Genomic DNA, 23019 nt, shown 5'->3' on the forward strand with positions numbered 1-23019 from the left:
TTAAAATTTACCTGCATCAGTATGACAGAGGGCAGCACAGTGCAGGACAAGGCAAAAGCTGTCCGCTCGAACGACAAACTTTTGATTGGGAACGATGGGTATGACTATGATCTTTCAACATTGTTAACCTGATGATGCGACTAAAAACCGGTCGTGTTTCAATAAACAACAATTGTAATAGATGTGAGCGGAATTGTTCCCAACATTATGCTCGCTTTAGACGTTCTGTTTCCTACAAAAATTGTGTAAAAATATCTGGTATTCACGTGAGGCATAGGTCTTTAAAATAAGTCTCATCTACCGGTGTAAGCCAACGGCCTTGCCGCAAGCGTAACACCGGTTCCCGTCAGATCACTGAAGTTAAGCGCTCTCGGGCTGGGCTAGCACTTGGATGGGTGACCATCCGGTCTGCCGAGCACTGTTGGCAAGCGGGGTGCACTCAACCCTTGTGAGGCCAATTGACGCACCACTTGTGTGAGAAGTAGTGGCGCCGCTCACGAAAACTGACAACAGCTGGGAGAGTGATGTGCTCATCACATGCCCCTCCATACCCACACCTAACGACGCGTAAAGGTTGAGGATGACACGGCGGCCGGGCGGTGCCGTTGGATCTATACGGTCTTTTCGGACGGTGTTTTCGTTTTTCCTGTGACGGCTAGAGAAATTCCTCGAACTTGTGTGAGACGAAAGGGGCCTCACTGTCGGTCTCCATTTGGTCAGCTACACGAATCGTGCACTATCTACACTCCTGGAAATGGAAAAAAGAACACATTGACACCGGTGTGTCAGACCCACCATACTTGCTCGGGACACTGCGAGAGGGCTCTACAAGCAATGATCACACGCACGGCACAGCGTACACACCAGGAACCGCGGTGTTGGCCGTCGAATGGCGCTAGCTGCGCAGCATTTGTGCACCGCCGCCGTCAGTGTCAGCCAGTTTGCCGTGGCATACGGAGCTCCATCGCAGTCTTTAACACTGGTAGTATGCCGCGACAGCGTGGACGTGAACCGTGTGTGCAGTTGACGGACTTTGAGCGAGGGCGTATAGTGGGCATGCGGGAGGCCGGGTGGACGTACCGCCGAATTGCTCAACACGTGGGGCGTGAGGTCTCCACAGTACATCGATGTTGTCGCCAGTGGTCGGCGGAAGGTGCACGTGCCCGTCGACCTGGGACCGGACCGCAGCGACGCACGGATGCACGCCAAGACCGTAGGATCCTACGCAGTGCCGTAGGGGACCGCACCGCCACTTCCCAGCAAATTAGGGACACTGTTGCTCCTGGGGTATCGGCGAGGACCATTCGCAACCGTCTCCATGAAGCTGGGCTACGGTCCCGCACACCGTTAGGCCGTCTTCCGCTCACGCCCCAACATCGTGCAGCCCGCCTCCAGTGGTGTCGCGACAGGCGTGAATGGAGGGACGAATGGAGACGTGTCGTCTTCAGCGATGAGAGTCGCTTCTGCCTTGGTGCCAATGATGGTCGTATGCGTGTTTGGCGCCATGCAGGTGAGCGCCACAACCAGGACTGCATACGACCGAGGCACACAGGGCCAACACCCGGCATCATGGTGTGGGGAGCGATCTCCTACACTGGCCGTACACCACTGGTGATCGTCGAGGGGACACTGAATAGTGCACGGTACATCCAAACCGTCATCGAACCCATCGTTCTACCATTCCTAGACCGGCAAGGGAACTTGCTGTTCCAACAGGACAATGCACGTCCGCATGTATCCCGTGCCACCCAACGTGCTCTAGAAGGTGTAAGTCAACTACCCTGGCCAGCAAGATCTCCGGATCCGTGCCCCATTGAGCATGTTTGGGACTGGATGAAGCGTCGTCTCACGCGGTCTGCACGTCCGGCACGAACGCTGGTCCAACTGAGGCGCCAGGTGGAAATGGCATGGCAAGCCGTTCCACAGGACTACATCCAGCATCTCTACGATCGTCTCCAAGGGAGAATAGCAGCCTGCATTGCTGCGAAAGGTGTATATACACTGTACTAGTGCCGACATTGTGCATGCTCTGTTGCCTGTGTCTATGTGCCTGTGGTTCTGTCAGTGTGATCATGTGATGTATCGGACCCCAGGAATGTGTCAATAAAGTTTCCCCTTCCTGGGACAATGAATTCACGGTGTTCTTATTTCAATTTCCAGGAGTGTAGATTTCTGGGACATTCAGAAGTGACGATGCCTCCGTGATGGACTGTGTGGAAACTTGACGCCACGGATAGTCATAGTGAAGTTTCCAGTCGACCGGATCTGAACAACATGTAAGGGGGCGCTCAAAAAGAAACGAGCCTGAGGCATTATTACAGAAACCAGTACCTTTATGTTAGAAGAATTGACCCTGACTGTTGAGACAGTTGTCCCACTGTGACTAAAGACAGTGAATGGCTGTCTCATAAAATTCCTGAGGCTGCGATGTTAAACGTTCCGCACGTACAGCTGGACGTCGTCATTCGAAGTGAATCGTTTGCCCCACAGATCATTTGACCGAGATGGCCCCCTTCTGATTCACTTCCTGCAGCACGGGACAACAGTTAAGGCCCAGCGTTACTCGGAAAAACTTTCACCACCAGTCGCCAAGCTATCAAATCAAAACGACCAGGCAATCTCACCCATGGGTCATTCAGCTCCACGACAATGCAGAGCCTCAAACACTCAACGCAGTAATGGCATTCCTACGGAAATTCAAATGGGAGGTTCTCGGCCACCCTCCATACGGTCCCGACCTCTCTCCCTGTGATTACGCCGTTTTTGGTTCCCTTAAAGAGGCTGTGAGGAGCAAACGATACACCTCGGACGACGATGTCCAGTTGTAATTGGGCAACTGGTTAACATGGCAGCCCCGGCAATTTTATGAGACAGCCGCTCACTGCCTTGTGTCACAGTGGGACAAGTGTATCAACAGCCACGCTCAATACTTCTAACATACAGGTACTGTTTCTGTAGTTGTGGCTGCCGCTCGTTTCTTTTTGAACGCCCCTTCTAAGTTGGGATCGCCGTATTGCACGCCAGGCGCATTGTAACATTTTCACGTCTGCGCCTGCTGTCCTAGAATATGTAATGGACTGAAACTTCCTGGCAGATTAAAACTGAGTTCCGGACCGAGACTCGAACTCGGGACCCGGACCGAGACTCGAACTCGGGTCCCGAGTGCGAGTCTCGGTCCGGCACCCAGTTTTAATCTGCCCGGAAGTTTCATATCAGTGCACACTCCTCTGCAGAGTGAAAATGTCATTGAAATAATGGACTGTTTGCAACACTGTGTGACAATACGGCACTTTTAGTCGGGGGCTACCAACAGCCAGACTAGGAAATTACTGTCCCACGAATAGGCTGCCGTTAATACCAGAACAGGTAATGGCTACGTTTGGAATTGTGCTGTAACCGGATAAGATGGACAGCTGACGAATGGCGTCACATTGTGATGAGTAATGAGTCGCCGTTCTGTACTGCCGGCCGTAGTGGCCGCTCGGTTCTAGGCGCTGCAGTCTGGAACCGCGAGACCGCTACGGTCGTAGGTTCGAATCCTGCCTCGGGCATGGATGTGTGTGATGTCCTTAGGTTAGTTACGTTTAAGTAGTTCTACGTTCTAGGGGACTGATGACCTTAGACGTTGTGCTCAGAGCCATTTGAACCATTTTTGAACCGTTCTGTACTACCCTGGAGCATGACGGTAAACTGAGAGAAGTTCCATTGTTCCAATATTTCGGAGATGCACTGTGCCATCGCGTGTGTCCTCTCATGTTACCTTCCGTACGGCAATACGGTGGTGGTATTTTCTAACAGGACAATGTAAAGCTCGCAGCTCGTGGTCTAGTGGCTAGCGTTGCTGCCTCTGGATCACGGAGTTCCGGGTTCGACTCCCGGCCGAGTCGGGGACTTGACCGGGGACTGAGTGTTTGTGTTGTCCTCACCATCATTCGGGAAGTGCCGAGGCTGGATGTGGAAAGATTTGGAACTTGTACAGTTGCTGATGGCCCCGCTGTTGAGGGTCCCACAAACCAACATCATCATTAACAGGACAATGTGAAGTATGCTGAACTTTGAACAATTCCACAAGCAACACACAATGATGTTGTTCACCCTCTGTATTTAAAAACACAATTAATTCATAAAATCGTTGACCGTCAAAGAAATGTGTAACCAGCTTTGTAACCCTTTTTTAACAGAAAAATAAGCTGACAGCTAAACACAAGTACTTGGAACAACAAAAGGATGGCTTTCGCAGGCAATGTTCGTTCTCCACTAGTTGACTACAAATGTTTAAGTCCTCGCTCTCCTTGAGCGGAGAACATTAGAACAGAGTAACACTTACGTTACGGCCTGTGGCAGTTCACGGTCTCTACAGGCTTGCCAAGTGAGACTGACACAATACCCCCTAGCCGGTCGCAGGTACTGGATCCATAGCAGACTTCCCCTCTTGGCTGGCTGCGCCTAACTGTCGTGATCGTTTTTTTTTTTTTTTCCTTTATTGAGTTTCGATTCCCTCCAAAAGGGGCGGGCAGGCAACAGCTTAGTACGCCGCTCTTCAGCCTACAGAATTTTTAAAACTGTGGTGTCACCGCCAGACACCACACTTGCTAGGTGGTAGCTTTAAATCGGCCGCGGTCCATTAGTACATGTCGGACCCGCGTGTCGCCACTGTGTGATCGCAGACCGAGCGCCACCACACGGCAGGTCTCGAGAGACTTACTAGCACTCGCCCCAGTTGTACGACGGCTTTGCTAGCGACTACACTGACGAAGCCTTTCTCTCATTTGCCGAGAGACAGTTAGAATAGCCTTCAGCTAAGTTAATGGCTACGACCTAGCAAGGCGCCATTTGTACCATTGCATGTATCTCAAGATAGTCTCACTTGTATCATCGAGAATGCTGTATACCAAAGGACGATATAAAAGTTAAGTGTTCTAGTAGCTACGTTCCTTTCTTTATCACATTCATTACGAATCCTGTTCCAGACTTCGCGCCAGTCAGCGTGTGTGTACGTGTGCCCTTTCGGCTACCCGTCACTGTGGACTGGCTGCCCTGTCAGTCCACTACAAAAACATAAGAAGAAAATAATAAACAATAAAAGCAGGCGATAAAAATGGTAACTTAAATTGTAGAATGGTGGAAAATTCTGGAAAACAAAAACAAAGGGCTGGCGATGCTAATAACATACAAAGGAAACAGACAAAATTCAAATGGCTCTAAACATGGGACTTAACAGCTATGGTCAGCAGTCCCCTAGACTTAGAACTACTTAAACCTAACTAAGGACATCACACACATCCATGCCTGAGGTAAGTTTCGAACCTGCGACGGTAGCAGTCGCTCGGCTCCAGACTGTAGCGCCTAGAACCGCAAAGTCACTCCGGCCGGCTAGAATAGTAGACAGACAATTAAAAAAACACGTCGACAATCTGGTTTCTGATCGCAAGAGATATAAAAAATCACACCCAGCGACAGTATCATTTCTACTCGCAACACTACGGAAAAGATGCACAACACTTAACACTCACTTGGCACAGAGATGATACACCATAGCCAAGGGCAGATGGGTCGTACCTGGACAGATGAGGGGACGAAAAGAGGGGAGGAGAGGAAAAACGAAGGGGAAGGGGGTGGAGCCGACAGAGGGAGTGGACTAGGGGGGCAGGGCAGACACGAGAGGGAGTGGGGAATGCAGAGGAGGGGCATGCAAAAGGAGTCTGGGGAGAGAAGGCAGTCAGGGTGTAGGCGGGAAAAAAAGGATGGGAGATGGCGGGGGGGGGGGGGGGGGGAGAAGAGGGAGCCCGGGAAAAGAACAGAGGAAGGGAGAGAGGTGAGGGTCAGGTCGTGATCGTCGCGGACGCCGTCCTAAATATCCCTACGGAGGAGATACACTTCCTCCTGACTGGCTTCCCGTGGCATTGGCAGATGCAGTAAAAGGTTTATGGTATCTCTTGCTAATGTATATGGCCTCAGTACTGTGTTCCGGTGTACTCGGAGGCTATCTACAGGTCGCGCTGCAAATGGCGGTGTCGGATCGTCGTGTAGTCGCAGGGGCGAACTGGCAACCAACCCGACGGCGGTGTGTGCCGTGCAGCGTCGTTGCCTCACGACTTTTTGACACGCCACAATGCTTGTTGACATGTGTCACGTGTCTCTGTAGAGTGTCTGTGTCATGTTTAGGTACTACCGCGGCCAGCAAATCCATAGATGGGAGCACAGGAACGTAACCCCAGTGCCAGTATGCAAGAGAGGAAACAACGCACTAATGTCTTTCCCAACGGAATCTGTGCATGCTTACAGCCCACAGGTGATGCAGCGCCGTACATAAAAGTGGCCTCTTTGTAAATTTGATTCGATTTTGCAATTAATAAAACAGCATCGTTTACCCTCACAACCAGTGTAGTATCATTTAATGTCGCTCTTCCATTCCGGGTGATTCACCTTCTTTAGCGGGTACGGGGTAGTGGGTTCGATTCCCTGCCACGTTGGGTATTTTCACTGCCAGGGATTGGGTATTTGTGTTTTCCTCATCATTCCATCATCTTTGGTGAATGTGGCTAGATTGAACTGTGTACGGATTGGGAATTATTGCGGGCGCTGAATACCGCGTAGTTGAGCGCATTAAAACCAAACAGCCCAGCGGTCTAAGGCGGTGCATGTCATGGACTGTGCGGCTGGTCCCGGCGGAGGTTCGAGTCCTCCCTCGGGCATGGGTGTGTGGTTCGTCCTTACGATAATTTAGGTTAAGTAGTGTGTAAGCTTAGGGACTGATGACCTTAGCAGTTAAGTCCCATAAGATTTCACACACATTTGAGCATTTTGAACAAACCAAACATCATCACATAATCATCTTTAGCGGGCAGTGTATAATTGGAAGGAAACAGCGACAGACAGAATGCAGTGCAGACTGCTTGTTGACGTAGCTCATAGTCTTCATGGCCGGTGTCCCCTAGATAAATAAGTAAAGCTACATCTACATGCTTCAGTAGATAAAAAATTGCAAAATGATGTAGAAAAGATATCTGTATGATGTGAAACTTGGCAGTTCACTATAAATAATGAGAACCGTGAGGCCATCCACGTAACTGCTAAAAGGAATCCGTTGAACTTCGGTTACGCAAGAAATCAGTCAAATGTAAAGCCTGTAAATTCAACTAAATACCTAGGAATTACAGTTACGAACACCTTAAATTGGAAAGAACATATAGAAAATGTAGTGAGCAAGACAATCCTAAGTCTGCATTTTATTGGTAAACACCTAGAAAATGTAACAGATCTACTAAAGATACTGCCTACACTACGCTTGTCAGTCCTCTTTTGGAGTACCACTGCCCAGTCTGGAATCCTTACCAACTAGGAGTAACGGAGTACTTCGAGGATGTTCAAAGAAGATCAGCGCATTTTGTATTACCACGAAATGTGGGACAGAGTGTCACTGACTTGATACAGAATTTGGGGCGGACATCGTTAAAACAAAGGTGTTTTTCGTTGCGGCAGAATCTACTCACGAAATTTCAATCACCAACTTTCTACTCTGAATGCAAAAATATTTTATTGACGCCGACTGACGTAGGGAGACATGACTAGCACAATAAAATAAGGAAAATCGGAGCTCGCACACAAACATTTAGGTGTTCGTTTTATTCCGTGCGCTATTCGAGATTGGAATAATGCAGAATTATCGTGAAGGTGGTTCGATGAACCCTCTGCCAAGCACTTAAGTGTGATTTGCAGAGTATCCACGTAGATGTAGATCTACATCAACGATTGGTCCTTTTCGGCCGAACCGTCCCCTTCAAAATTAGCCAAGGCTTCTCTTCATTCGGTTCCCGGGTTTGATTCCCGGCGGGGTCAGGGATTTTCTCTGCCTTGTGATGACTGGGTGTTGTGTGATGTCCTTAGGTTAGTTAGGTTTAAGTAGTTCTAAGTTCTAGGGGACTGATGACCATAGATGTTAAGTCCCATAGTGCTCAGAGCCATTTCTCTTCATTCGTCTTTCTAATTTCCTCTTTGTTTTATAGCTTTAGTGTTTCTAGAATCTGGCGTACTGTCTATATGTACTTTCCATCTTAACTGATCGTGTTTTATTATGTTAATTATGTTTTGCATATTCAAATTAGCTCGGATGTCATCATTTCTCTTTTTATCCATTATAATCAGCCATGTGCCTAAGGAAATTCATGTCATATGGTTATTTTCTCTTTTAATCTATCTTCTTAAGAGTCCAGTTTTCGCATCCATAGAGCAAGACTGCGGCAGCTGTAACGTTATAGAAGTTTGGTGGATTATCTCTGTGGACATTCTTTCCGTAGAACGTAACGTTCTACAGAAATAGTTAAATAGGTCTAACTTTGTGTTTCATTGTTTCTTTTGTATGTAATACTGCACGTTCAATATTTAAGTGTGTTAACTTGCTCTATGATCTCATTGTCAATTTCAATCTTAATTCGCATGCACTTGTGTCCTAAAAATACCATTGCTTTTGTCTTTGTGATGCAGGACGTTTAGATTGTATTCTCTGGCTATTTTACTTAACGACCGCTTCTTTTAAGTCATTTTCATTCTCACCAATAATTACTTGGTCGCCAGCTGTATGTAGTATTTTAATAACCGTATCGTTAACATTAAAATGTTTTACCGTCACTAACCAAGCTCTGGTTACATCTTCGATATACATATAAGAAAGAGTGGGTGAGAGGGGACACCCTATTCTAACTCTTTGGTATATTTCAGTCGTATTGTGCCTGCTAGGCAATGGCCATGCGGCAGTGGATACACCGGTTCCCGTCAGATCACAGATGTTAAGCGCTGTCGGGCCTGGCTGGTACTTGGATGGGTGACCATCCAGGCCGCCATGCGCTGTTGCCATTTTTCGGGGTGCACTCAGCCTGTGATGCCAACTGAGGAGCTACTCGAGCGAATACTAGCGGCTCCGGTCAAAGAAAACCATAGTGACGACGGGGAGAGCGATGTGCCGACCACACGCCCCTCCTATCCGCATCCTCACCTGAGGATGACACGGCGGTCGGATGGTCTCGATGGGCCACTTGTGGCCTGAAGACGGAGTGCTTTTTCTATGCCTGCTATTTTTGTATTTTTTTATTCATATACGGACCCGTTACAGTTCTTATAAGATGAGATGTCATCCCACTGTTTCTAAAACGTTCCGTAGTTTCTTTATATTTGCTTTATCAAACGCCTTTTCGTAGTCAGCGAAGGCAAGAAAAGTTGGTAAATTGAATTCATGGTGTTTTTCTATTAAGTGTGTCATGGCGAACATGATCTGCCTTTTGCGAAAACCATGTTGTGCATCAGATAGTACAAGTTCAGCGATTGGATGGTTGATTTTTTCTTCCAAATTCTAGAATGCAATTTATGGCATGAATTCAGGACAGCAATACTTCAAAAAAATGGTTCAAATGGCTATGAGCATTATGGGACTTAACTTCTGAGGTCATCAGTCCCCTAGAACTTAGAACTACTAGAACCTAACTAACCTAAGGACATCACACACATCCATGCCCGAGGCAGGATTCGAACCTGCGACCGTAGCGGTCACGCAGTTCCAGACTGTAGCGCCTAGAACCGCTCGGCCACTCCGGCCGGCGGCAATACTTCGCGTGCACATATTCACAAAATGGAGTATGCATATTTTATCAGTTCTGTAAGTAAATAAGTAAGAATGTTTTTTCGTATGCTTGCAGTTACGTGTGTGACCTGTTCCACAATGAAATCTTGTCGAAAAATATGATACACCCCCTTTCCCACTCTAGCAACTGGTTCATTCTGGAACTGGTTAGATAACCTTATTTTATGGAGTCGATAACTAAAACTTTGACTACAGCTCGTACCAACGTAAGGGATTGTTTAACTCTTAGTACGGCTAGCAAGTCGTTAAGGTTATCATAGTAGTGTCGCCACGATCGTGTATCTCTGTAGTTTCTCTGGAGGCAGAATAGCCCTCCCCCAACTTTCGCCAACGGGCTCATTCTCCTAATCACAGGCGGACAAACAGCGACCGACCACGCCTTGGGATTAGTCGCCCGCTGCCACGGCGAGGGAAGCAAAAAACGAGAAAAAGCCGAGCCGGCTGCCATGTCGATGGGTGTTGTGTCGGCGCTGCCACCACAGCGGCGCAACTTTTCCCCGCAGCCGCACTCGGCACAGATTAAAATTGCTCTCCGCTACGTGACTGCGCACGTCGCGACCTACTTCGGCCGCCGCGCGGCTCGTATTGCCGCGTGCAGATAACAGGGAATCCCCCGTAATGTGTGCCAGGACCGCCAACATACCGGCTGCTTCGTTTAAAGTTTGCGCTGCAAGTGGTCTCGGCTATACCAGACTGCTGCGTTGGCCACACCGCTGATCAGAATACGTGGCTCGCTAGGCGCAATTTACATGCGAGACGAAAGTAGGAGGAAAAGTTGAAAGGCAACCATTCAGAGAAGATTACCAGCAACATAATTAAAGTTTCTTTGCTTTTCGCTTGATGTATATCGTAATACATGATTGACTGACCAATTCATAAAGTACAACATATGTTTAAGGACAGGTGTTAAAACTACACTCATGCTCATAAATTGAGGATACTGCTGATACATGGTGAAACAACGCTGTAGTGGGCGGTTTGCGCGTTTAAATCACCTCGCGGTATGACCATGCGGTGCATTTGACTTGCGGTCGTCGCACGGTGGCGCTGGCAGCAGTCCACATACGCAGGGGTGTGTTGGTGTATGTCAGAGTACGGTGCAGCGAGTGATGACGTGTTCGGACGTGCTAATGGTGAATTTGTGTTGAAAATGGCTCAAAGAACACATATTGACGACGTTATGTAGGGTAGAATACTAGGCCGACTGGAGGCTGGTCAAACACAGCAGGTCGTAGCACGGGCCCTCCGTGTGCCACAAAGTGTGATCTCAAGATAATGGCAACGATTCCAGCAGACAGGAAACGTGCCCAGGCGCTACAGTACGGAACGTCCACAGTGTACAATGCCACAAGAAGACCGATATCTGACCCGCAGACGGCCACGGAGTACTGTAGGTAGCCTTGTTCGGGACTTTAACGCAGTCACGGGAACAGTTGTCTCCAGACAGTCTACAGACGACTGAACAAACATGGTTTATTCTCCCGGAGACCTGTAAGGTGCATTCCACTGACCCCTTGACACAGGAAAGCCCATAAAGCCTGGTGTTAAGAACACAGTACATGGTGACTGGAACAGTGGTCCCAGGTTATACTCACGGACGAGTCCAGGCATAGTCTGAACAGTGATTCTCGCCGAGTTATCATCTGGAGTGAACCAGGAACCAGATACTAACCCCTTAATGTCCTTGAAAGGGACCTTTACGGAGGTCGTGGTTAATGGTGTGGGGTGGGATTATGATTGGTGCACGTACACCCCTGCATGTCTTTGACAGAGGAACTGTAACAGGTCAGGTGTATCGGGACGTCGTTTTACACCAGTATGTCCGAGTTTTCAGGGGTGCAGTGGGTCCCACCTTTCTCCTGATGGATGATAACGCACGGCCCCACTGAGCCGCCGTCGTGGAGGAGTACCTTGAAACATAAGATATCAGGCGAATGGACTGCCTGTTCTCCAGACCTAAACACCATCGAGCACGTCTGAGATGCTCTCGGTCGACGTATCGCTTCACGTCTTCAAACCCCTACGACACTTTAGGAGCTCCGAGGCAGTGGCGCAAGAATGGGAGGCTATACCACAGCAGATGCTCCACCACCTGATCCAGAGTATGCCAACCCGTTGTGTGGCCTATGTACGTGTGCATTGTGATCATATCCCATATTGCTGTCGGTGTACAGTGGCGTTTTGTAGCACATGTGTTTCGGACGGTTTTCTCAACTTATCACTATCACCGTAGACTTATAGAACTCTGTCGTATGTGTTCCCTATGTGTCTATGCTATTAGCGCCAGTTTCGTGTAGTGCCACGTTGTGTGGCACCACATCCTGTAATTATCCTTAATTTATGAGCATGAGTGTATTAAAATCATTAATAAATAAAACTGAATGAAAAGGCCAATATCCGCTCTAGCTGCATTTGTTGTAGTCGATTATAGACACACAAAACTGATTTCCTGACTTTTTAATTGCATGTTCTAGTAGATATAAATGCTATGTCATACGGTATAAGGAGTTACAGAATTCCGCACAGTAACAGCTGGCGTGGTTACGCATAGTTCTCAGCCGTCCTCAGCTGTTGAAAACGATCATCAGTGATCAATGTCCAAATCACGAACTGTCATCATTTTACCGATTGAAATGTTCCAACGGCCCTGTGTCATCGTCTGTTATTTGATGTCTCATGCTGTTAGGAACGATACTCTCGTCGGTCGTCTGCTGCCATAGCCCTGTAACGCCAAATTTCGCCACACTGTCACAACAGACAGTACGTTGCATATTGACTTCTGCTGTTGTTTCACGCAGTGTTGCTTGTCTGTGAGCACTGACACCTCCACGCATACGTTTCTGCCCTTGGTTGTTGAGTGAAGGTCGTAGGCCATGGCGTTGTCTGTGGTGAGGAGAAATGCTGGAATTAGGTATTTTCGGCACACTATTAATACTGGAGATCTCGCAATACTGAATTGCCTAACGATTTCCGAAATAGAATGCGTCTAGCTCCAACTACCTTCCACGTCCAAGGTCTGTTAATAGCCGTCGTGCGGCCATAATCAAGTAATTTCACATAAACCAGCTCAGTACAAATGACAGCTCCACCAATGCACTGCTTTTTAATACCTTGTGTACGCGACGATAGCGACATTATATGTGCATATCACTAAGCCGTGACTTTCGTCAACTCAATGTAATACAGGACACAGAAACTTAAGATCTATGAAATCTTTGTTCGAAAGAACACAATGGTCATGACGTTAGTAGATTGAAATAGTACGTATTTTCCGCGTCTCATTGTCAGTAACTGAGCATATGAATAATCCACGGTAGCTGAAAGCATGTATAGGGTGTCCATAGACTCAATTTCAAAATTCAGCTTAAAAACTATTGTACTATCGGCGTAACTCATGCCATTTTTCATTTTTTTTTTAATTGTGGAAATTTCCTTTAAGATTCTCCTTGTAACTGTCAGCATGGCATGTACTTTTCCTATAATTTGTTTGTGGTAATTCCACTTCTAACAAGACATCCTCCTCTAAAATTACTTTTCTTCAATGGTAGTTGTCGATTCCAGTAGTATTTTTCGCATTTTGAACAGGTCACTATTATCTCAGTTCCTTTTCTGAGAGCCATCATATAATTTTACATACAGTATGATATATTTGAAGATAAAATTTATGAAAAGGAATCACTTTACAAAATATTTTAGCTTCGATGTTATAATCAATAAGTACTGGTTCTGAATGTACAGTTAACATTATTTTTTAGGAATATTTTTAATTACGAATTATTGCCACATTTAAAATTTATGTTACTAATTACTAATTTACTACGTTTATTTCTGGATTCATTCATGAAATAATAATCGAAATTTAACTAGTACAAATTGATTTGTTAAGAAAAATTTCAAACCCTTTTGAATATTGTCATTCCCTCAGACTGTAGGAGTCGTAAACGTGCCTATGATGTGGTCGGACGTATTTTTGTGCGAACAATGTAATTTCGGCTTTGTTAATGAGAAAAATGAAAATACTGTGTGATATATTGAAATGTGAGAAGATAAATTTACGTAAAAAGAAAAATGCTGCAACCTCAATCTTCAGATTTATTTATATCAAATCAACCGTCAGGACCTGATGTGGGATTTTCAGCTTCAGGAATCAGACCCCTATACAAGAAAAACTGGAGCCATCTCGACATGACAAGCTAAGTAAACTAGAAATTTTATTGTAATCTTCACTCCTGTCAAATCTTCGTAAAAGACTTTGCTTATTAATTACTTGGAATGTTGAATGTGGACAATAGATGGAAGTAGGAAGAAGGGGGTAGTTTACACACATCGGTTACTCCTTACTTTTATACGGTGATTGCTGTTTCTAACTGGTATTTCAAACGATTGGCAGTGGAGCTCTTCGCCTGCCTATACCCAGTGCGTTAGATTCGTTTTCGTTCAATGTGAACTGCACATGTTGTCTACTGCCTGTAGATCTTTCTCCATTTCGCTGCAGACATCTAGTATTACAGTCTTCGTATACGCAACAGCCTCACTTCTGTAACCGTGCTGCCGAGCCTAAGCATCTTCGCGTATACCGCCTATTACATTGTCACCTTTGGGAGACGAACTTTTTCAGTGGTGGGAGGGTGACGCCGCATACGTCATTTGCTTCTGGACTGTCCTCCGTTTTAGTAGCAATGGAGCAACGGGCGACGTAGCATCGTGTGTGTGTGACGTGCGAGTCTCCCGTTGCAACGCGGCGGATATATCGTCGCCATTACGACCGCACAGCTCCAAGTCATAAGACGATCTTACGATGGTTATAGCTTTCAGAATATCAAGAAACATTCTTAGAAACAAGAAAACTTCGCCGTTGCGAGAGAGGCTATCTTCAAGAGTGCGAGGGGATCCACACCTGAACGTGTACACTGTCTACCGGTGAGTCGTGAGTCTCTTTACATTAAACGTTCACCAGTACAAAATGCTGTTGGTTCAACGGGTGAAACATAGGGACAAATAGAGGTCTTTGCTGTGCTCAAGTGAGTGATCTACATCTATATTCCGCAACCCATCATACGGTGCGTGGCGGAGGGTACCTCGTACCACAGCTAGCATCTTCTCTCCCTGTTCCACTCCCAAACAGAACGAGGGAAAAATGACTGCCTATATGCCTCTGTACGAGCCCTAATCTCTCTTGTCTTATCTTTGTGGTCTTTCCGCGAAATGTCAGTTGGTGACAGTAAAATTGTACTGCAGTCAGCCTGAAATGCTGGTTCTCAAAATTTCTTCAGTAGCGATTCACGAAAAGAACGCCTCCTCTCCTCTAGAGTCTCCCACCCGAGTTCCTGAAGTATTTCCGTAACATTCGCGTGATGATCAAACCTACCAGTAACAAATCAAGCAGCCCGCCTCTGAATTGCTTCTATGTCCTCCCTCAATCCGACCTGATAGGGACCCCAAACACTCGAGCAGTACTCAAGAATAGGTCGTATTAGTCGTTTATAAGCTGTCTCCTTTACAGATGAACCGCATCTTCCCAAAATTCTACCAATGAACCGAAGATGACTATCCGCCTTCCCTACAACTGCCATTACATGCTTGTCCCACTTCATATCGCTCTGCAATGTTACGCCCAAATATTTAATCGACGTGACTGTGTCAAGCGCTACACTACTAATGGAGTATTCAAACATTACGGGAGTCCTTTTCCTATTCATCTGCATTAATTTACATTTATCTATATTTAGAGTTAGCTGCCATTCTTTACACCAATCACAAATCCTATCCTAGTCATCTTGTATCCTCCTACAGTCACTCAACGACGACACCTTCCCGTACACCACAGCATCATCAACAAATAGCCGCACATTTCTATCCACCCTATCCGAAAGATCATTTATGTAGATAGAAAACAACAGCGGACCTACCACACTTCCCTGGGACACTCCAGATGATTCCCTCACATCCGATGAACGTACTGGGTTCTATTACTTAAGAAGTCTTCAAGCCACTCACATACTTGGGAACCAATCCCATATGCTCGTACCTTAGGAGTCTACAGTGGGGCACCGAGTCAAACGCTTTCCGGAGGTCAAGGAATATGACTGAAACGACCCAAATTCCGTAGCTTTTTTGAGCGATGAGGCTCATTTTCACTTACGTGCGTCAGTTACATGTCATAAATATCGTTTTTGGGTCCCTGAACAGCCGTGTGAAGTTTATTAGAGACCAGTTCATACCCAACTAATTGCTGTCTAAGATACTTGGCGTTATTTTTGAGAATGTTGCGTGCGCAGGCTGAACAGGTTCTTCCTATCAGAATTGCGGGGACGACGGCAAACGTGAGGAGTGTTGTTTCTGAACATTGTGGGGCAACGTCGCACGTGGCCAGTCCCACGTGTGGCAGCTGTGAGGAGCATTTTCCCTGGACGCGTCATTTATCGCTCCGGTGGCGAGATAAGTGCATTTGTCCGCTTCCTCCTGTGAAGTTATCTGAAAAAGCCTGTCTGTGTTAGAAAGTCTCACGTGGACCGGAGCTGAAAGCTACCATTAACATGATATCTTATTTACATACCTCACTGGTTGCTGTGAAATCAGAGTTCAGAAATATCAGGTAATATTACTCTTTTATGTATGAGCTAGTCTGATTGTTGGGTATGATAGATAGCAAAACAGTCTTCTAAATGTAAAGAAACACCACACTTTTTACAGTGTCGTGCAATTTGGCTTTGTTTTTCTCTTGAGTAGCGTACAACACAGCTTCTTGGGACCATTCTTTTCTTTCTCGTTTGAGGGTATGTGGGCTGGGAAATGAGCCCATGGTTTAGCCTGAAGTGTTATAGAGGTGGTGCAGATGATGGTTGCAAACCAGCTTGACCAACACTACGAACTACTCCGTTCGCCATGTTGATTGTTTCCTAAGATCGGTTACTATATGACACACACGGCCTGTTCTTGGTTTTAGAATATATTTATGGCCTGCAGATTAGCTAGAAATCGAACCCCGTGCATCCCTATAGTGACACACTTTTGCGAGCTGAGCTCCTCTTACGGCTTTAATATCGCAGTAGCTCCATGCGACTACAGGTTCTCATATTGTTCGAGTGGGGTCGATTGACCAACCCCTATCATCCCGACTTATGAGTAACTTCTGGCGGAGAAAAATAAAATGTAACCGAGAGAATGGTAGCCACTTGGATCGCATGTAGCCGGGTAAAAAATGTACATAATTTTGTGAAAATCAAAACCTATTCCATGAAATTCCACATTCTATTGTCTATTTGAAAACCGTCCGTTTCAAGGAGGATATTCTTCGCTGATGTTTACGTAAACCTTCGATGTGGTGTAGCTGCGTTTTACTTTTTAAATCTATGCTGATACGGACACGTGTTTGTGGACTCGCATTCGGTAGGACGACGGTTCAAACCCGCGTCCGGCCATCCTCATTTACGTTTCCTATGAATTCCCTAAATCGCGTCAGGCAAATGCCGGGATGATTCCTTTGAAGGGACACGTCCGATGTCCTTACCCATCCTTCCCTAATCTGATAGGACCGTTGAATATTTGGCCCCCTCTCCAAAATCAGCCGCCGGCCGGAGTGGCTGTGCGGTTCTAGGCGCTGCAGTCTGGAACCGAGCGATCGCTACGGTCGCAGGTTCGAATCCTGCCTCGGGAATGGATGTGTGTGATTTCTTTAGGTTAGTTGGGTTTAATTAGTTCTAAGTTCTAGGCGACTGATGACCTCAGTCGCATAGTGCTCAGAGCCATTTGAACCATTTTTTGAACCAAATCAGCCAACCAGCCGATACACGTGTGTGTGTGTGTGTGTGTGTGTGTGTGTGTGTGTGTGTGTGTGTGTGTGTGTGTGTGTGTCTGAGAGCGAGAGCCAGGTGTGTGTGTTTGTGTGTAAGGGGGGTGATGCTGAGCGAATTAGATAAGGAAATGAGACAAAGGAGTAAAGGAGTTTTACTATTTAGGAAGCAAAATAACTGATGATGGTCGAAGTAGAGAGGGTATAAAATGTAGACTGGCAATGGCAAGGAAAGCGTTCCTGAAGAAGAGAAATTTGTTAACATCGAGTATAGATTTAACTGTCAGAAAGGCGTTTCTGAAAGTTTTTGTATGGATTGTAGACATGTATGGATGTGAAACATGGACGATAAATAGTTATGACAATAAGAGAATAGAAGCTTTCGAAATGTGGTACTACAGAAGAATGCCGAAGATTAGATGGGTAGATCACATAACTAATGAGGGGGTACTGAATAGAATTGGGGAGAAGAGGAGCTCGTGGCACAACTTGACTAGAAGAAGGTGTTCTGAGGCATCGATGGATCACCAATTTAGTACTGGAGGGCAGCGTGGAGGGTAAAAATCGTAGAGGACCAAGAAAAGAATACACTAAGCAGATTCAGGAGGATGTAGGTTGCAGTAGGTACTGGGAGATGAAGATGCTTGCACAGGGTAGAGTAGCATGGAGGGCTGCATCAAACCAGATTCTGGACTGAAGACCACAACAACAAGCTATTTATTATTTCAAGAGCAATCTCCATTAACGTTCAAACATTAATCCTACGGTGAGATACGACGGTCAATGCCTTCTTGGGAAAATGTCTGCGGTTGCTTATGGAACCACAATTGTGCCCTGGCATGCACCCTTTCGTCCAAAGAAAGTAGACGCCCACGAATATTTTTCTTCGAAGTTCTGTGGAACTCGAATGGAGAGGGATCGGTACCGTATGGACGATGTGTGAGGGCTTCCATGAAAAACTTCTGCAGGGTAGTCGAAATAACAGTGGCAACACTTGTGGCTGGGCCCACAGCCTCCTTAGTGTCCCGATCTCTCTCCATGCCGTTTCCGTATTTCTGAAGAAAAACATTCATGGCCGTCGCTTTGCTTCAGACGAAGAGGTGGGTACAGTCTCGGTTCCGTAAGCAGCTGCAAGCCTTTTTACATGAAGCCATTTACCATTTTATATCATACAGGAACAGACGTATAAACAGTTACGGCTGTTCTTAGTTTCTATTTTATTGCCCCGTATATATTAGTTGTCCGCCCCGATAAGTGAGCGGTCAGCGCGTCGGTCTGTCACCCCAAGGGGCCCGGGTTCGATTCCCGGCTGGGTCGGAGATTTTCTCCGCTCAGGGTGTGGGTGTTGTGTTGTCCTCATTATCATTTCATCATCGTCAGTGGAAGGTAACGGGAAACCACCGCTGGAGTCACTTCCATAGACGCTCATGCGGTGGACCTCTCCGCGAGACTTCCCCCATGACAAGATCTGCCGTAAGACAGAACACAAAGTTTATATATTAGTTGCAGTATATTGGATGTTAGGTATGTAAGTGCAGATATTGTTATAATTGGTACCTTAGTATGTACCGACATCAGTGTGTTAGTGCGTTTTTCTCCATGTAACAGTCTTCCTAAAAACAGATTACGTAATTTACCACTTGTTGTTTTGTGCACGATCGTAACTACCCTACAGGGAGCAGTATGTCGTAACTTGAACAAAGAGTAACTTCAGATGCGCCCTAGGGCACCGTAATAGGTCCTCTGCTTTTTACGATTTACATAAACGATCTGGTTGATGGTATTGACAGCGGCATTAGAATGTTTGCCGATGATGCTGTAGTCTACAGGAAAGTAGTATCACACGGAAGTTTTGAACAAATCAGTGAGGATTTGCAGAAAATAAAGCATGGTGTAATGACTGGCAGTTATCTCCCAATATTAGTAAGTGTAACCTACTGCGTACAACAAGGCGAAAATCCCCATTAATGTATGAGTACAAAATAAATGATCAGTCTTTGATAGCGATAACATCAGTCAAGTATCTGGGTGTGACTATTCGAAATGATCTCAAATGGAATGATCAGATTACACAAGTAACGGGTAAGGCGAACTCTAGATTGCGGTTTATTAGTAGAATCCTGAAGCGATGCAGTCCTTCAACAGAGGAAATAGCTTACAATACGTTAGTTCGTCCAGTCTTAGAGTATTGTTCGTCTGTATGGGACCCTTACCAGCTGGGTCTGATTCAGATTGAGAGGGTCCAAAGAAGAGCGACAAGATTCGTGACTGGAACATTCAGCCATCGCGAGAGCGTTAAGATCTCATAGAAAGTTTGAAGTGGGACACACTTGCAGATAGGCGACACGCTAAACAGAAGGGGCTGCTCACTTAATTCCGAAATCCAATCTTAACCGAGGATGTAGAGCATATATATATATATGTAGATGTACTAAATGGACTATGGCTGTCTGTATATAATACCCGTTTTGCCTTCATGTGTCCATACTTCCAGACCTGACCTGCTGTCCAAGAGGAAATAAGCATTAATGGGTTGCTCTTGGAGATACTAGCAAATCTACAAACATACCACTCATATTAGCTATAATTATTAGTCTGAAAATAAATACTGATGAAATGTAGTCCAGTACTGTGTCCTCAGTCACCAACAAAAATATTCCTGTATGTTTTGTGATGTTGTATGAGTCGCTTGTAGTACGCCAAATAATAGAAAAAGACTCTGGTTTAGGGCTATCACTATTCCCTGTTGGCTTATAGCTCCCTTTCACAGTTAGTAACACCTCCGTTCGCATTGGACAGACCAGCGCCTCCATGGGAAGCAAGGCTTCCATTTCCCTTGATGAGCAGATAAAGTTTGGAATCGGCCCGCGCTGTCGGCAGTGTTATTCAGTTTGGAAACGCTGCCTAAAGTAACTCATTCTGCGAATACAATATTGCATTTTGTCTCTGAGGCCGAGCAGTAAACAGACAACGTAGCTTTACAACCGTTTGTTCCAATTTATATGCAAATCAGACGAGGAAGCTTCTGAATGAAAGAATACGCAGAGAGATTGTTTCGAAATGGCTCTGTGCCCTAAATTTACTTTCCTTCCCTACAGCTGACTCAATGTTTACGCCGTGTAAGTTCCGCCGAGTTCGGTGCCCTACGAGCGCTGCAGGTGGTATTGGTGAAGGCGCTGTTCCATAATCGCAGAGAAATTCAGTAGGCTCGTCACGATTCAACATCTGACGACATTACAGATGGAGCACCAGTACACGTTGTGTAATGGAAGGGAAAGAAATAGCCTGTTTACTTATCAAAGAGTCGATCATGGCATTTACTTTACTTGATTCAGAGAAACCATGGACAATGTCATTCAAATTGGAGATATGTCCCTGGTTATGAAATGTGTAAATAATTACATTTGCTATAATATACTACACTCCTGGAAATTGAAATAAGAACACCGTGAATTCATTGTCCCAGGAAGGGGAAACTTTATTGACACATTCCTGGGGTCAGATACATCACATGATCACACTGACAGAACCACAGGCACATAGACACAGGCAACAGAGCATGCACAATGTCGGCACTAGTACAGTGTATATCCACCTTTCGCAGCAATGCAGGCTGCTATTCTCCCATGGAGACGATCGTAGAGATGCTGGATGTAGTCCTGTGGAACGGCTTGCCATGCCATTTCCACCTGGCGCCTCAGCTGGACCAGCGTTCGTGCTGGACGTGCAGACCGCGTGAGACGACGCTTCATCCAGTCCCAAACATGCTCAATGGGGGACAGATCCGGAGATCTTGCTGGCCAGGGTAGTTGACTTACACCTTCTAGAGCACGTTAGGTGGCACGGGATACATGCGGACGTGCATTGTCCTGTTGGAACAGCAAGTTCCCTTGCCGGTCTAGGAATGGTAGAACGATGGGTTCGATGACGGTTTGGATGTATCGTGCACTATTCAGTGTCCCCTCGACGATCACCAGTGGTGTACGGCCAGTGTAGGAGATCGCTCCCCACACCATGATGCCGGGTGTTGGCCCTGTGTGCCTCGGTCGTATGCAGTCCTGATTGTGGCGCTCACCTGCACGGCGCCAAACACGCATACGACCATCATTGGCACCAAGGCAGAAGCGACTCTCATCGCTGAAGACGACACGTCTCCATTCGTCCCTCCATTCACGCCTGTCGCGACACCACTGGAGGCGGGCTGCACGATGTTGGGGCGTGAGCGGAAGACGGCCTAACGGTGTGCGGGACCGTAGCCCAGCTTCATGGAGACGGTTGCGAATGGTCCTCGCCGATACCCCAGGAGCAACAGTGTCCCTAATTTTCTGGGAAGTGGCGGTGCGGTCCCCTACGGCACTGCGTAGGATCCTACCGTCTTGGCGTGCATCCGTGCGTCGCTGCGGTCCGGTCCCAGGTCGACGGGCACGTGCACCTTCCACCGACCACTGGCGACAACATCGATGTACTGTGGAGACCTCACGCCCCACGTGTTGAGCAATTCGGCGGTACGTCCACCCGGCCTCCCGCATGCCCACTATACGCCCTCGCTCAAAGTCCGTCAACTGCACATACGGTTCACGTCCACGCTGTCGCGGCATGCTACCAGTGTTAAAGACTGCGATGGAGCTCCGTATGCCACGGCAAACTGGCTGACACTGACGGCGGCGGTGCACAAATGCTGCGCAGCTAGCGCCATTCGACGGCCAACACCGCGGTTCCTGGTGTGTCCGCTGTGCCGTGCGTGTGATCATTGCTTGTACAGCCCTCTCGCAGTGTCCGGAGCAAGTATGGTGGGTCTGACACACCGGTGTCAATGTGTTCTTTTTTCCATTTCCAGGAGTGTATTTACGTACTAGTCGCAGCTTCTTTTTCATTACTTGTAACACATTGAAACCTACCATTAACAATACCACGTAAAGCCCTAGTACACATACCACATGTACGACTTCCCATATGCGATCCATCATTTATTTTGTTAATTTTCTCGTTGTACACACGCTCATTGAACATTTACCACAATCAGCCATCACACGATGGCAAGACTGGTGGATGAGGTGACCAGCCCTAGGGTCCACTACGACCGATACATGTATCGTCTGTCGGGATATGCACGATTAGTGCGCCCATAATGCGGTGGTGGGCCGCCTTGTTGGAAGAAACAGACACGTCGCTTTTGTTGCGAACTTTCATCAGTACTTACTCTTTCAGCATCGTTATTTACGTGTCTGCTGTCACTGTAGGGTGAGGCATAGCTCCGTGTATCTGGTCTGTGTAGTTAGGACGGCAGCGAGCAGGTAGATACAGTCAATGAGTAGCGGTTCCAGCTTCAGCTGTGCACTTTGATCCAACGGCAGTCAAAGTAGTAACGTCTGTGCCCGAAAGGTGCCAGCGTCTTACGGACTTACATCAAACATACATAGTAAAAACAGTATCTTTTGAAAACAAAACTGTATCTTCTGTGACTACGAGGGTTAGTCGGAAAATAAGGAACGGTAGGTCGCGAAATGGAAAATGGTTCAAATGGCTCTGAGCACTATGGGACTTAACTTCTGAGGTCATCAGTCCCCTAGAACTTAGAACTACTTAAACCTAA

This window comes from Schistocerca nitens, chromosome 10 (assembly GCF_023898315.1).
Source record: "Schistocerca nitens isolate TAMUIC-IGC-003100 chromosome 10, iqSchNite1.1, whole genome shotgun sequence".
In the NCBI taxonomy this organism is placed as follows: domain Eukaryota; kingdom Metazoa; phylum Arthropoda; class Insecta; order Orthoptera; family Acrididae; genus Schistocerca; species Schistocerca nitens.